The sequence below is a fragment of the Bombus vancouverensis genome, chromosome 4, assembly GCF_051014615.1.
Source record: "Bombus vancouverensis nearcticus chromosome 4, iyBomVanc1_principal, whole genome shotgun sequence".
In the NCBI taxonomy this organism is placed as follows: Eukaryota; Metazoa; Arthropoda; class Insecta; order Hymenoptera; family Apidae; genus Bombus; species Bombus vancouverensis.
In genome coordinates, this window is record NC_134914.1 from 6,567,830 (window position 1) to 6,580,820 (window position 12,991).

Sequence of the window (12,991 nt, forward strand, 5' to 3'; positions counted from 1 at the left end):
ATTCTAGATGTTATAATTAAGAGAAGAATTCTGAAAGTCAGCAGCGGACCGTTATACGTTGGTCTTTGTAAGTTGGTCCGTCGCGTCCGTTATTCCACCGTTACTTTTTATTCGATTTCAATCTGAGAAAATCATTTTCAGCGAACTGCTTTCAGAAATAACTTCCGGAAAGATTGAAAATATTTCAGAGAAACATGGTGTGCCATGCCCTCGTAAGAGATCGAATGATAAGATATATAACGAGTACATAATAAGAGCACAACCTATACTCAAAGAATTTCCTTAATTCGAGATACCATTATATTACCATACCTTGATATGTAATCTAGATTTTTATTTCGACACTGGAATCACGAAAGAGATTGGTAGCGAAACTTTTGTACTGTCTTTTATATCATTTTGAGAAATTTGTACCATCCGCAGCTCGATGTGTCTTCTCTTGGAAAATTGATCCTGAATTCGTGATGGTTCGAATCATTTCTTGAAAAAACATCTCTCTCCCAATAATCTGCCAATGAATCTACAAATAAATCCACAAATACATTCAAAAGCAATTTTAACAAAACCACGATATCCTGGTAAAGCGCATCTATCGAATCTGATAGTCGTTCGAACGTAACGCGATAATCCGGTCGTTTTGCTGCTTCCAGTACGGGTGATGTTTCATCCACCACTTTAGGTAGACGGAACGCAGCTTCTCGGGATCCGCACAAAGGGAATTAATACCGACGTCAGACGGCGAATCCGTCTCGCAGCGAGATTTGACGCCTATACACTGCTATACAGGCAAGCCTTTGCATTTCCCTTCGCGCGTTTGCTCGAAAATTATACGTATACACGCGCAGCCAACCGAGCCACGATGCCGTGTAAGAGGAGAAGCGGTGGTTGCGGAAGAGGAGGCTTGGTTACTGCAGCTGCCAGTAATTAGCACCGCAGAATAGCGTGGCTCGCACTTTGCATTCGTATGCATGCAACAGAAAATCGTCGGTAGTGTTACGTACCTTGTACAGAATCGACGATGCATTCGATTCTCCCCCACCCCCTCTCTCACTCATTCTCTCTCTTTCTCTCTCTTTCTCTTTCTCTCTATGACTCCAGTTTTATACCTTCGATACAACCGATTGCTTTATTGCCGCTCTCTTGGTACGGTTGAATAAGCATAAACGAGATTGGAATAGGTTTGAATGAGGTTTTAGGTGATTTGAGCGATTGTGTTTGATGGAGTTTGCGACGTTGGAGATCGAAGTGAATTTGAAGTAGATTTCAGCTGTTTTAGAACCTTTGATTCTTTGAAATCTGGAGATACAATTATATAATAAGCAAAAATAAATAAAGAAACATATGGATAAAAATAGATTTAACGTAAGTTTTTTGTAATAGTTTTGTGTATACTTGTACAAGTAGTACATATATATATGATTATTAAGATGTACATAGGTATAGTAGTGTTGTTGCCATGGAAATAAAGTAAATCCCACGTGATAGATATTCATTATCCATGCATCTCTTTAATTTTGATTACGATTCGTAGGTGGAATACATTTGCGCAAGTGACCAATGTTATTCCTCTAAACATAAGATCTACATATGCAAAGTGTATCATTAAATAGACACATTAATATTAATGTCAATCTAAATATGCAGTATAATTCGTCTAGATAATAGAATAATGATGATTCTGTTAATAATAGTCATGTTGATATGTTTTCAATATATATTTCAACATATTGATACGTTTTTATGCTATCGTAGTTATCTGCAAGTTTAGTTTTAATTTTGTTTCATGTTTATAAAGTATGCAAATTCAAGCCAAATTTCTAGCTCAGGCTGAAATCAGGGAACAATCAGGCTGAAATAAATACATAAATACAATACAATAATATTCATGTAATCATAATTGAAATGAATTAATATCGATTGAGAAAAGCAATGAGACGTCTAAAATTGTTTAAGTACGTAAAATAAGACATGTGCTGAAGAAATTGAGCCATATATGTATGTGTTTATATTCGCAGGGAAATTTAAGTAGACGATGCTGTAAAATTAGAATTCCACCATGTTGTAACTGATATTCTAGATTTATGAGAGCTCGTAATGAGCCATTTCTCTTGATATCCCCTTTAGGGCTGTTTCAAGTCTTATGTAACATAGTAATCATGAAGCAACTACATATTTACGTAGATTTTAGTTCACGAAGTTAAATTTAACATGGTTCCTCTCCTAGCAATAAACCTGAATTTATCGCTTACTTTCCTTAACTATGGCCCTACGTGATAACTAAATTAATGTAAAAAAATAGAATCGTTTATGCAGTTTCACAGAATAATAATGTAACATACGAAGTTAAATAAAAATTTAACCAACAATTAGAAGGTTAATGTATCATGAGGATCAAATATTCGTAATATATTTACGTTGCTCTAAAAATTACTAATAGATTATTTGATAAAACCAATCTTTTACTTACATATTACATTTATTTCCCCAAGTTTTTATTATACATATATTTTCTATCTTATAAAAGTATATTGCATAAATCATAGCTATACAAATTTCTCTATTTTTACATTATTCATCTAAAATTCTATTTTTCTTCATATTACGAATCATGTATTATACCTTTTGTTCGTATTTAAACATTCTTCGTTTAAAAAACAATAAGTTATTTATAAAATATAGGTAACTCTTGATGTTCGCTAACTCCCGATTACAAGTGTGTCGTTTTTATTTACGTGATTGACACGTTGCGTCGCATTTTGTCTATTTATTCCGATCGATACATCATTTTGTATTTTGTTTGCTCATTGAACCAACGCGTCGCTCTGTATTTTGTTTGTTCGTTTAGCGGATGCTACATGTCGCGTTTAGTCCGTTTATTTAATCGACGCTCATTTCCGCCAATAGGGCAATCGTGAATGTTCGTCAGACGCGGTATATTTTCAAAATCATCATCGCTCTGAGCGATGTGTGCTTGGTATTGTTTTTCTGTCAAAGTGGATTTTTCATTTCCCAACCATTTATCCTGTACACGGTGAAATAATATTTTCTTTCCCTTCTTACCGTATGGTCGATATACATACGCACTATTATATTAATTTTCATTGCTACTTTTTAAACTCCCAAAATTATTTATATCATTAGAGACGTTTCGCAAACTGCAGCTGACAAAGTTTTGTAAATGCTAAAGGTAAGATTGTCAAGACAAGGAATATATCAAAAATTTAAAAAATGATAAAGATGATACAAAAGACAATTTTACTAACATTTTTATTACTGGCGTAAAACAAATTGAATTTTACGGCTGCTACTTTGTGAAAAATAGATTGTAACATAATTTATCATGTCATAGATTGCGCATTTCTATGCAATATCATATTTCTATCAATATAATTAAAAAGCGGGATCTGAATTTTTCGCGCGATTCATTCTACTTATTAAATATTACAACAAGTACTTGGAATATTTTATATAGTTTTGCATATTGTGTGCACCCCATGCATCTTTTTACCTTTAGATTTCCCGCGAACGAATAAAAAGTCCGCAATCTATTCGTTAATATTTAATTAATCATCGATAAAGAACCGTTTCTGCTGATCGAAACCGCAAGTTGTGAAAGAGTAAATAGAGCGTACCTTGTGGTAAGTTTCGAATGGCGTCTCGTTCAACTTGGAAAGTGGCTGAACGCAGAGAATTTGGAACAAGGGATTCCGTTAGAGGATGAAATAGCCGTCCGTTGTCCGGGGTTAAACAGCTGAGTGGTAGATTCAGCGGGGGTAACCGGTAGAAACGTTTATGATAGTCCAGAGATCGCGAAAGCTCGTATCCAAGTTAGCCGTGAAAACTAACAAATATTCGAAGCACGTGAATTTGAATCTACGACATGGAATATGACATGACAAGACTGAAAACGACCCGGAGGAGTGTGAAGTTAAAACCTGAAACTGCTATCACGAAATATTTCAGAAGATCATTGTGTTTGATAGTGTTGAAGGAATTTGCAAATATACAAAATTCTTAATATTCCGAGAGTTTTACTTTTTCACAGTGTCGATTTTGAATATGAATTCAAATCGAGATTAACATCTGGCGTTTTGATCTGTTCTGTGGCTACGCTTGTTAAACTTAACAAAAAATCTGCATATTTTTCAAGGAATATTTTAAAAGATCTCGATAGTTTTGCGGAAATTTAGAAATTTTAGGAATTCTCTGAATTATATTATAGAAATTTCCCTCTTTGAAAATGTTAAAAATCGACGCATTGTTTTGGGAATTTGGAATTTACATCGGACTCGAGATGAATCCACATTTATAGGAATTCAGAGAAATGTAAAAGCAAGATTCTAACGATTTCGAGAGAACCAACGTATTTTTAATATTTCGCTCAAAATATATTGGATGTTTCCTAAAAGAATAAAAACATTCAACTCTATTGAAAATTAAATCTACAAATGGAAAAATAATAAAAATAAGAATTTGAAAAATCTAAAATCAAATCTATATGTAAATCCAAATAAAATAGTGGCTTTTGAAAATACTTAAAACTCTCGTATTTCTGAATTAAAAATTAAACATTACCAAGCATGTCGAAAAATAAAAAATCGTCAAATAACAAACAGTTAATAATACGAAAGTTTTTCAATTGTCTATGTTTTTAAAATATCTTCGAAAATTGCTTTCTCAAAAGATTTACAAGAAATTCTGCCAAAATGCTGCTACAAACTTGAGAAAACCACGATTATTCCAGCTTCATATTAAGAAAAGGTGTAAGTTCTGTATTACAATTGCAAAAGTTATACACCGCTTACGAGCAAGCTCGGAAATTCCACGAACTCAGTCGTAAGGGAATGTAACTGACAGTGTTGCGCGAAATCGTTGAATTATTCTCGCTAACAGACTGGTTTACGACAACGTTTTTCGGCTATTTTGCCACCGCGATATCTTTCCGCTACTCAAATAAAATGAGGATGTTGAACACATTCCATTTTTTATGGTGAACAGTAAACTCGTTGATACGAACGTAATGAAGTCTTGAGACAACAAAGGACAAATTACATACGTAAAATTGATTTCTTTGATATAAGGATGCCAATTATTCAACTACTTGATAGCTTTAAAAATCCCAAGCTCTTGGTACAATTCTGTTAGTCAAAGTAAGTTTTTTTTAGCTATAAAGTTCATTACATTCAAAATTTTATTCACTGTTTCGTTCGGCTGAAAGTCTAATTTGAATAATCGATAATTGGTAAATTAGCGTGGATATATTAAACCGATAATGAGTTGTTTCCAAGCGTTTCCGTACAATTGGCGTTTTATCGTATCAACTTCAATATCGTGAAGTTGCCGGAGAAATTGAAAAGATTAAATAATAATAAACAATATTTTTCTCTCCCGCCTGTTATCGTTATAAATGTTTTACGAATTAATAACAGAGAGGAAAATTTTAATAATATGCTACTTCGTGAAGTAAACAAACAATAATCGGTTTTATGTCTGTTTATTTGTAAAAATTGAGCAGAAATTGCGCGTAATGTATTAAAAAATCATCGAAAGTTTGCTTCAATAATTTCAATAATAATTAAGTTCTGCACGTACGAGAGCAGTCAGCAAATTTCCACATATAATATTTTAAAACCAGTAACAGTATATATAGAGAATAATGTCTATAGTTTGTGTACTTTCACGTAAAAAATTATTTGTTTCCTCGCATTTCCTTCCTCTCCAATACAAAACTTTCTTTCGCAATGTTTTTTAAATTTTTATTCTGGAAATATACCTCATAGCTATGTTAGATTGTAAATATTTTCAAAATCGATAGTCGAATGTACGAACACTTGTTTAAGCCGTAAAAATGGCAGATGTAACGAAAGAAGAGGAGTATCATTTATGTACTGTTAAAGAAAAGTAGCAGAGCAGAGTGTGGTTATACTTCGGATCTAACGAAGTTAAGAACGGGACGGACCTTCTCTGAAAGTTTTTTAATAAATAGAAGAGTATGCATCTCCTTCATGAATATGTAGATAGATCTCCTTGTTAAGATTTCTTGCAGTATGGTTTAATATTTCCTCAGCCCGTTTTCGACTTTTTCCTTTCGTTTTCAAAGTTCTTACAGAAATTCCAACGTCGCAAAAGAGAATAACATTACTATTGTTGTGGAACGCAGATACTTCTTAATTACAATTCCAGCACGAAGAATACGATCTTGATGTATGTTTTATTCATTATGACTACTTTACGCGCGAAATTCAAACGAAGAATTGCACCGAATGCTACAAGATTAATATGTATTCAAATAATCTAACATTTGGTGCATGGAATTGTAGTGGATGAAATTGCTTGGAAATTCAGATGATCGATGTCACCGTGATCAATATTTTATTGTCTTTAAACGTATTTAAACAAAGTAAACGACATTACAGGATTATTGTTCGAATAAGCTAGAGATCATAAATTAGGTAAATCAGAAATCTACCAGACTATAGATACCTCAATATTCAGCGGAGATAAATAAATTAGCAAATCTTCAGCCAAAGAATGCTGTTACTTGCCACCATGGAAACAGGATCTTCTTCAGAATTCTTCAATAATCTAACACGTTGGTCGGACGAACTTGGTCTAACATTTACACAGAAGGTCTGTTATCGACGCGGAACATATGAGAAATGCTGGTGGTGGGATCGAAGCCCGTAGAAAAACCGTTTAAAAGAATCTTGCATCCCACCTTGTAAGCAACTTTCGTGCCGAAAAAGTTTGATTGGCACGATGTTCGCGTAGGCGAATAGAGAACAAAACTTATCGCGGGAACTCGTCCTATTAGGGGCATTCCTGGCATTCGAAGAAGCAGCCTATCGAGGAGCGCGATTTCGAGAGGGGTTGTACAGTTCGTGAAACTTTGAAATCTCGATCTAACTTTATGAAGTGTGGCGCCAGCCTCACGGTAGTTCGTGCCAGTAGCATGGCATTCGATCGTTCAAGAACTTGCCCTTAATTTCACTTCTTCATTCTCTTGTTCTAACACCCTTTTTCCTCAAAACTGTCCAAACGATTTCATTCTGTCAGCGAGACATCTGTCAACTCGTTACAAGGTAATTGTAAAACGAAGCATCCATTTCCATTATATGCTGTAGACGCTACATTATACGCTATAATCATATCATTTTGAGCATTTGTAATACAAACGAAAGTAATTTCTCATGTCGCAAGATACAAGAAAATCAAAATTCTTCCATATTGCCATGTACATGTTATTTAGTACATATTTATACTTTAGTAATTTGATGATACAATTTCTTTCAATCAGTACATCAAGAAAGTCCTAGACCTAGAGTATCTCAATCCTTAAATATCTGGATATATCCCATGTATAATGCTCGTAATATCATTTGCATTTTGACCTATTCATCGAAGTTCATCGTTCCGACAATCGTGCAGATTCGTGCATTACACGCAACGATCCTCATTAGGTGATACGACGACACGAGTGTAGAGCGTTGGAATAGTTAACTGCGAATTATCCAATATGTAGGATGCTCTTGTCGTAATCTCTCTCATAAATGTCACCCTTGAACACGGGCTGGCCGTTTGCAGCGCTCGTCCCAAGATCGGTATTTCCTCCAGCTGGTTTTCTCTTCGTAACCCGTCTGATCCATAGATTCGTCAATAACAATCATTACAACTTAACACACGTCAGTTGTCGCTAATGTCGTTTGCCTACTCCCTCGCGATACTCTCTCGTTAAGCTCGTTAAAAGCCACCTCCACGTTGAATTAGCGTGGCCACGTAATGCAGGATGCGTGGAAATAGCATGATACGTTGATATCTTGATCCACCACTGTGCTGTTAAACCATGTTTCACAAAGTTCTTCTTCCCACCGGTTAAATTGCCACTTATGGAATCTATCGTAGATATTTAATGTTTGCGAATATTGTACGTTGTAAATGCATAATTCAATTTATCTATCTATTTCGCAGACCATCCACAACTTTGAAATATTTCTGATAGAAAAATGATGGATTATAGCGATATGATGTGATCCGTTAGTAGCATAGCAGGTTACATTGGAAGTTCGTTTATTCGCATAGATAGGAGATAAAATAGTTGGGATGTCTGAATCGTTCCTATGGTATAAATTCGCTGATTTTCCATATTATCTATAATTTGCCGATCAAATGGACGGAATTCACATGTAGATTGCTACGTACGTTCGGCCATTCTGCTGGCTACTAATATAATTGAAATTGGAATGACGTTTGCCGGTAGTTTGTAATAGAAACATAATAATAACAGCTCGCCAGAAGTTTAGTAAATCGAGTAATCGACTAAAATGCAGCGCACGACGTTGTACTGTATTAGAATATCTCGCGATATTGTAACAATGCTGTAACCATTTAATGTAAATAAAACGACATTGTACGTCCATACTCTCGTTTTTTAATCTCTTCAGACAAATTTATTAAATTTGTTCGTATTAAAATTAAATTTGAAGCCAGAAACATGTAATTATGTTTTGTGCAATTATGTTTGCAAGAGAAATATTAAAATTATGTAACTATTTCTGCGAGAATTTCAACGCGCTGTATAATTCACAATAATGATTCGGCATATTACTACGTGTATCAAATTTCTCTACGCTGAGCTTTACCGTGAGCTTACCGGAACTATACAATCTAATATCCCATACGGTGTATACCGCGTAGAGAAAAGCTAGGAATTAGCAACAGAAGTTGCATCGCGTTTAACGACACTCTAAGCTTGTTTCAACGACGCCGTTCCACTTTACGGCCATTTCTATCGAGCTTCCGGAAAAATCGATGCACCGACCACGGTCGAACCAGAATAGATCGCGGCCGAGTGTCGCGACACTAGCTCGTGCTATGGTTTCTCTTCGCCTTTGTTCGAACCAGCCACGACCGTACACGGTCATCGATAAGCGTTTAAAAGCTGCCCGCCACGCGACACTACCTCGTTGCGTGAAAGCGTACTACACTGTTTCTACAGGGTAATCCTCTCGATAGTTTGATAGTTATGTTAGATAGCTAAACATGGGATTTCCTATAAACGTCATCTACCAGCTGACAAAAGTATTCCAACGTTATTTGATTTCTAATGATAAATTACATATACCAGCAGATTGTCAACGTTGTTGCGTTGTTGCAACGTTGTCTTCCAATTAATTATACAGCGAAAGAAACACTGCGTATACCGCGATTTCGCGTTTTCAACTGCCAGAATATCTCGTTTAATGTTCGTCCCAAAGAACGCCGATGCTCCGCGCACGTGCTCTAACCACCGATGGGAATTGGAATATTCCGTAACCGCGGTTTTGTTCCGAGATTTTAATGCGATGAAGATCTCACTACTTTTTTACCATTAGCCGAAGTGGCATTGGAATTCGTGGGAGAACGAGAAAAGAGGAAAAATATGAATTTAAAGGAGTTTACGTAAAATGGAATAAAATAGAATAATTCGGTTTTAATTCTTCGAAGTCGTAAATTGATGTTTAAGAATCATGATATCGATATAGTGTATATTTCGCATTCTTTTTGTTATTTTGAAGTCGAATGGTAGTGATATTATATTTACCCTGCGCTACTGAGCTGGTGTTCCAGAGACTGCGCCGATTCTATCTTACTTATTCTCTTCCATTCTGTTTATAACTGGATATTTGTGTTACGTCTACCTTTCGACAGTATTACGATATACGCATTCACGCAAATAGACCTACATAACTTGTTCAGTAAGAAGAATTGTCAGAAATGTTCTATATCTATACATAAATTATCTGTATATTCAGGAGTTTCGTAAACTCAACCTCAGGCTTCACGTCCTAAACAAGAGATGCTTCGACAATTGTTATGTATAGTTAAGTTATTATTATTGAGTTATATCGAAGAAAAGATACTTCGAATAAGAAAGCTAAATGTGGCAAATTTTTACGTTTAATTAATTAAATAAATGTTTAATTAATTTTATAATCTATAATGTACATCTCATTACTCAAAATCGTGACATTGAACGGGGCATAACTATATTCGTTTATTTTACTAATCGATTAATGTGAACAACACTATTTTGTTCGAACGAAATATTCGAAAAATGTACAAGTATATCCGCAATTAATTACAATTGTCCATGACTTTTAATTTCCGTGTCACATAAAAACGAGCCTTAAAAATACGAGAAGCTAGAAAGAAGAATTGCGCTACACGAAATTGCCTCGTTCGCGGGCAACTCTTTAAATTGTCGGCTAATGTGACACACGCGAGTCCCTTCAACGTTCCTGTAAAAACACTAAAGAAAAAAGCAAACTAAAAAGAGAAGGAAAAAAAATAACACGAACGACAGGAAAATAAGTTGCCACAGCGAAAGACGGCGGACGAGAGAAGAGGCCGTAAAAACGTTTCGGCATTCGAAATCGCCGCGAAGCGAACCGAAAGCGAGCCACGAACAGGGGAACAATGGTTCAGCGCCGCTCGTTAAAACATTAAAAGCACTTTTGTCTTCCGTGGCCAGCTAAAAAGCGGCTCTGATGGCCTCGAAAAATCCGCCTGCATGCACCCGGCTGCCATGGGCTCGAAAACTCTGTTCTCCTACTGTTCCAGTTCCTCCTAAGTGTTTCTACCCTTTGCGACCTCCAACCTCTTTCCTTAACATCTAGCGATGGGATCAAGTTTGCTGTGCCGAATAATAAATATTCGATAATTTAATAATTCGAGTTCAATGTTTAAAGTTTGCTGCAATAGAGTTCGAATGCTACTCATAAGATATAATGATTCATTCGAGTAATCCCAAGTTTCAAAAATCGAGTGATAACAACTTTGCTGAATTTTCAAGAATTTTCAAGTTACGAAATTTTCCAATGTTCGAATCTCGGAAGTTTAGAATTTCAGAGTTTGAAAGTTTAAAGATTTCAAAATTTTGCAAGTTTACTTGCGACGTGTTTGAACCCATCGCTGTCTCTACTTTTTTCGTTCACTGACAAGCGTGATGGTACCGCGCAAAGACACGGCAGTGAGTTTCATTTTCTTTCTTCGTTGTTTTTTTTTTTCGAGAATGAAGATTGCGCTTCTATTGCAGAGAGATATTGTGCTTCTATTGTAGAATAAAAAAATTTTATTGCTATGGTCTAGTAAAAGATGCGTTGCAGTGGATGCTTTCTTGGGATTGAGCAGTTTCAAGTAGAAATGCGGAGGTAGCTTTGTGAAGAATTGTTGAGAAATAAGATTTGAAGTTAAGATATAGGTAAATAGTTAGTGGGATTTTTAAGTTCCTTGCAGGGTTCTAATTATGTTTCAGCTCAAACTTTTAATTTAAACTTTCATATACTGATGTAATTTTAATACAATAATATAATCTTCCTTGCTAACGATTCTTTCACTTTGTTAAATAATAAATATCGATATGATACTACTTACATAAATTACATAAGATTATTTGTTGAACCTCAGAACATACCTATAACAAAAAGAAAAAGAAGTTTCAACATATGCTCGTACATTTTCGTTAATATTTTTTAAAGATATATCTTATTTGTTCTTCGTGTAAATATAAAGAGATTCGATTGACATTCAATAACGGAATGCAGGAATTAAACAGTAGAACATGACTTTCTATAATAATTCTAATTTACAATCTGTAAAATACAGAATAAAATACACAAAGCTAATAATATTGACATATCTCTTCTCCTTTATCATGATTTGTATCATGTACTTTTATGCTGAATACAAATTCAATATTCATTAATCAATAATATCCATTCCATAATACAGATTATGGAGGATCAGTAAAATAAGAGGATCAAACGTATACCTAAAGGATCCTCATATTATCGGGGTTGAAACCAGTATGTACTATCCTAATCACGTAATTCATTGGTCAGCATCAAGCAATTGAGCAAATTAACCGAACAAATTTCATCAAAGGCGTTATTAAGTTTGTTTCCCTTAGTTGGCGAACAGGTTAAAGAGAAAACTAGGAAACTTTAATGCCACCGCCCAACGAACTGTATCTGTATCTAAATATCATCTTTTCCCTCTTAATCTTGCTCTTTTGCCACTTCTTTGCGTGATATCGCTTTAATAAAAGGCTGACCAAGATTACGTCGTTCGAATATACCAATTACCATTAAACATCGCGCGACTTGCTCAGCGAAAAACATCCATTCTTTGAATGTTCGTTTTGTGGAAGTTTCGCGATTAAACGGATACATTGGCGTCGTGGATTTTAAAAAAATGTACGAATATACGAAAGAGTGATTAGGGTATATCTGTGAAAAAAAAGTATTTTATCTTGTATGGTTTTCTTCTATTTGAATAAAAATGTTGTATTTTATCATAATTTTTACGCATGTCGAATAATCTGAACAGATATACCAAATAATAAACTTCAGTGGACATGCAAAAGTTACGCAAAATTAATTTTTCAACTAGTAAAAGGCAAAGATAGAACTTTCTGTAAAACAGATTCTGAATAGTTGCTCGCTAAGGGAGAACTGACACTTATAATTAGGATTATACATATAACTAGATTTATCTAGAATTATAAGTATAATTCTAGATAATTTTAATAATTTTCTAACCATTATTATTCAAGTTTACCTAATTTTTTGTAAATGCTTAATCGTTATAAAACAGGGAAATATATGCATAATATTGACAATACACTCAAGAATTATTGAAATTCCAATTGAATTGTATCGCTGCATAGAGATTGAAAGATATCAATCTACATTTAAATATTAAAACTCTGGTACAAAGACATAAATTTTATGCGTCCTATCAAGCAACACATTCAATCGAAATGCTGAAGTTCGTACTACAATGTTTCTACATCGAAGCACAAACACGTCGGCATCGATAAATTCGTAGGAACGCGTGAATGAAAACGCATAGCCCCAACAAAGGCCCCTCAACCTATCTACGTGTTTGCGCATCAATGCGCCTCCACGCCTTTATCATTTACCAAGCTTCATTAGCATACAGTTGTGACAAT

At 34.8% G+C, this 12,991-nt stretch overlaps 1 protein-coding gene and 1 long non-coding RNA gene across 3 annotated transcripts in view; both read right to left on the minus strand.

Moving 5' to 3' along the window:
- The window catches only part of Fur2 (furin-like protease 2), a 413,482-nt gene that overhangs the window by 318,559 nt on the left and 81,932 nt on the right, over window positions 1-12,991 (minus strand). The gene's annotated exons all lie outside the window — the stretch shown is intronic.
- LOC143302633 (uncharacterized) overlaps window positions 1-12,991 on the minus strand; it is a 134,880-nt gene that overhangs the window by 78,706 nt on the left and 43,183 nt on the right. The window contains exon 2 of the long non-coding RNA XR_013058270.1: window positions 11,413-11,452. This is a non-coding gene — a long non-coding RNA (uncharacterized LOC143302633). The remainder of the gene's footprint in view (window positions 1-11,412; window positions 11,453-12,991) is intronic.